General features: G+C 46.6%; 1 long non-coding RNA gene across 1 annotated transcript; it reads left to right on the plus strand.

The window, feature by feature from the left end:
- The first annotated feature begins 359 nt into the window (after positions 1–359).
- On the plus strand, positions 360–1,794 carry LOC120921706. Its single transcript, XR_005744931.1, has 2 exons — positions 360–446; positions 1,413–1,794. It is a non-coding gene; the product is annotated as an uncharacterized LOC120921706 (long non-coding RNA).
- The last annotated feature ends 2,362 nt before the right edge of the window (positions 1,795–4,156 follow it).

The following is a 4,156-nucleotide window of genomic DNA, read 5'->3' on the forward strand; positions in this document are numbered from 1 at the left end:
CCCATCAATACACAGCAAGATTAAACAGTGTAGCCACAGATAGAACCCCCGAAACTGGGCAGAAAGCCTGAGAGAGGCCTTCTGCCCATGCTCAAACAATACACAACAAGACTAGACAACATCACTACAGAAGGAACATGAAGGCCGGAGCAGAAAGACTGATAGACATCCTGCCCACTTCATCATCAATACTCCTAGAATAATGCCTAGAAGAGCAGAGCTAACTGCTAGCCCCACTACTCTACTGGTATTTTGGTTCTAGTTGTAGACATTAATGTGTAAGCTCTTCTGGGGAGTATATAAAATATTATGTAGTGATTTTTTCTTTTTTTATATAGAATTTTCTAAGCAACATTTCACAGTCCCAGAGTTTTGTGGATCGGTCTTTCAGTTGATAAGGGAATCTGGACGTGGGTGGACGGCACATCTTATGAGAGATCTCTAAAGTAAGTCACATGATCTTCTCCTTCTCACATTACATTCAATAAACAAAAAAATTGTTCCCCTTTCTGTGCAGATGTTGGACCTTTTAACCTAAAATAGTCTACCTGTAGGCTTCAATCGAGCTTTAAAAAGTCACCTGCTTTTAGACCTTGCCAACAGTTATAGTCAATGGGGTAGATTCAGGTAGCTACGCTATAATTTACGGCGGGCAGCATAGTGTATTTACGCTACGCCTCCGCAACTTACAGGAGCAAGTGCAGTATTCACAAAGCACTTGCTCCGTAAGTCGCGGCGGCGTAGCGTAAATGGGGCCGGCGTAAGCGTGCGTAATTCAAATGGGGAAGGGGGGGGCGTGTTTTTATGGTAATATGTGATGACCTGATGTGATTGACGTGATTTACGAACGGCGCATGCGCCGTCCGTGTACATATCCCAGTGTGCATTGCTTCCAAGTACGGCGTAACGACGTATTGGTTTCGATGTGAATGTAAAATACGTCCAGCCCTATTCGCGAACGACTTACGCAAACAACGTAAATAATTAAAATTTCGAAGCGGGAACGACGTCCATACTTAACATTGGCTGCGCCTCCTAATAGCAGGAGCAGCCTTACGCAGAAAAAGCCTTTACGCAAAAGGCGTAAAAAAACTACCGCCGGGCGCACGTACGTTGTGAAACGGCGTATCTAGGAAATTAGCATATTCTACGCCGACAACCAACGGAAGCGCCCCTAGCGGCAAAGTTATATTGCACACATTCTGCGCTGCCGCAATCATGGTTACGTCGGTGGAGGAGCCTATTTTTTCAGCGTAACTGCCTTTGAGATCGGCGTAAACGCTACGCGGGCGCGGATTTCAAATTACGGCGGCGTATCTGGAGATATGCCACCGCAAAAGGTATGTGAATCTACCCCACTATCAGCACTGGCCCAGTGGCCCAGTGACTAATGTCCTTTTTTTCCCCGGCAGGTTCTGGAGAGAGGGGCAGCCTTTTAGCTGGGATTACTATGGATTTGACCAGGATAGCTCTGAACATTTCTTTGAACTTTTCCAACACCACATTGAAGAAAGGTGTGTTTTTTTTTGGAAGACGGAGAGGGCTGGAGCTCTTCTTCCTGCTCCGATAGTTACCAATACGTCTGTGAGAAGAAGACATTGTGACCTACAGACTTCTCCTGATATCTCCATCTCCTAATTAATCCTTCACCATACTGCAGTGATGGAGAATCTACTAACAAAGCAAAATGTATCCTGCTGGCAATTCTGGGACTTGGACTACCTTGTGATGAGGGTTCCTCAAAATGTCTACACCCCATCTCCAGCCTTCAATTTATTAAACAACTAAACTCCACCTGCCAATTGTCTTTCAGCTAGTTTAGTCATACAAAAAGTGAGGGAGGGGAAACACTCTCACAACTGCCACCCGTGCTCTTCAATAGGGAGGGCCATCATTACCCGGTGCCTTACAGTTAGGGAACGTTGCCAGGGGCGAGCTGCAGCTCCTCCAGGGATAAGGGTGAATTCAATATATTTTTATCGTCCCCCTGAATTGTCGGGAGGGTAATGTCATCCAAGAATTGAGTTAAGGAAGTTTCGGGATAGGATACTTTCGAGGAGTAAAGATCTTGGAAGAAGGTACAGAATCCCTTAATAATTGATGGGGTCTCTGTAACCACCTTAGTCGGTGACACCGCTAAGCTGTGTGTGACTGGGGGCGGCTGTTGTGACCTGACCCATAGCTCTTCAGTGACTCCCACATCCATTATTTTAATAAAACCTCATCAGCAGATGACCCGGCAGAGACTAAAGTCAGTCACTTCCCAGCTTCCTATGCAGCCATAGATCATGTAGTATGTCTAAAGCATGTAGGCCTTAAATGTATAACGCATTTAACGTATACCTCAACTCCCACTAACATTAGTGAAGTGGCGGCTGATATGAATAGAACCTTCCTTAGATATCCTCCAGAAAGTTGCGGGAGTCCAAAGTGCACTTTATGAAGGCCTCTAGCTGCTGTGGTGAAGAATTCTGGCCTTTTCTCTCCCATTCCCTTTACCTAATGGTCAGTGAGGAAATCTCATAGCTGTGAAATATAGAGCGTTATGGATCTTGGGACTTTGGCTTGGCTGACTACCCAATCCGGTTCCTGAACTCTGGCTATGTTTTGACTACGCTTCCTGGGGTAGATTCACATAGACTTACGACGGGCGTATCAGTAGATACGCCGTCATAAGTCCGAATCCCCGCCATCGCAACTTTAAGCGTATGCTCAAACTGAGATACGCTTAAATGTTGCTAAGATACGACCGGCATAAGTCTCCTACGCCGTCGTTTCTTAACTGCATATTTACGCTGGCCGCTAGGGGCGTGTACGCTGATTTACGCCTAGAATATGTAAATCAGCTAGATACGCCGATTCACGAACGTACGCTCGGCCGCAGTCAGCAGTAAAGATACGCCGTTTACGTAAGGGGTTTTCAGGCGTGAAGATAAACCACCAAAAAAATGGCGCAGCCAATGTTAAGTATGGCCGTTGTTCCCGCGTCGAAATTTGAAAATGTTACGTCGTTTGCGTTACTCGTCCGTGAATGGGGCTGGCTGTAATTTACGTTCACGTCGAAAGCATGACAATTTGCCGACGTCATTTGGAGCATGCGCACTGGGATACGTCCACGGACGGCGCATGCGCCGTTAATTAAAAACGTCAAATACGTGGGGTCACTAGTATTTTACATAGAACACGCCCCCAACCAGCCTATTTTGAATTAGGCGGGCTTATGCCGGCCCAGTTACACTGCGCCGCCGTAAGTTTCAGCACAGGTTCTATGTGAATACAGGACTTGCTGCTCAAACTTACGGCGGCGTAGTGTATCTGAGATACGCTACGCTCGCCTAATTCTACCTGAATCTAGCCCACTCTGTTTATGTTTTTATTATTATTATTAAACAAGTGTGATTAACTGTACTTCTGTCTCGGTCTGATTCATGGTTTCTGACACTCATACACCACAATGAGATCATACCCCTGATTGTCGAGGTGCAATACACATGTAAGGTACAGCATTTCACTGTTAAAGGCACGTGGCATAAATTCCTAACAATGCACCTGGGGTAGATTCAGAAGCAATTACGCCTGCGTATCCATAGATACGCAGCGTAATTGCTAAGTAGCGCCGGCGTATCGACTTTCGTGTATTCAGAAAGCCCGATACGCCGACTGTAGCCTAAGATACCACTGGCATAAGGCTCTTATGCCGTCGTATCTTAGGGTGCATTCTTACGGTGGCCGCTAGGTGGCGCTCCGGTAGTTTTCAGCGTAGAGTATGCAAATTGCATACTTACGCTGATTCACAAACGTACGCGCGACCGACGTTAGTTTTTTACGTTGTTTGCGTAAGTCGCTTTCATCGTAAGGCTGCTCCTGCTATTAGGAGGCGCAGCCAATGTTAAGTATGGACGTCGTTCCCGCGTCGCGATTTTCAAATTTTTGCAACGTCATTTGCCGCAATGCACGTCGGGAAATTTTAGGGACGGCGCATGCGGCGGGATGTTCGAACGCGGGAACGCGCCTAATTTAAATGATTCACGCCCCCTACGGGATCATTTAAACTACACACGCGCTTACCGCCGACCCCTTTTACGCTACGCCTCCGCAACTTTACCGGCAAGTGCTTTGTGAATCAAGCACTTGCCAGTAAAACTTGCGGAGGCGT

The sequence above is a fragment of the Rana temporaria genome (genome assembly GCF_905171775.1).
Source record: "Rana temporaria chromosome 3 unlocalized genomic scaffold, aRanTem1.1 chr3y, whole genome shotgun sequence".
Classification (NCBI taxonomy): domain Eukaryota; kingdom Metazoa; phylum Chordata; class Amphibia; order Anura; family Ranidae; genus Rana; species Rana temporaria.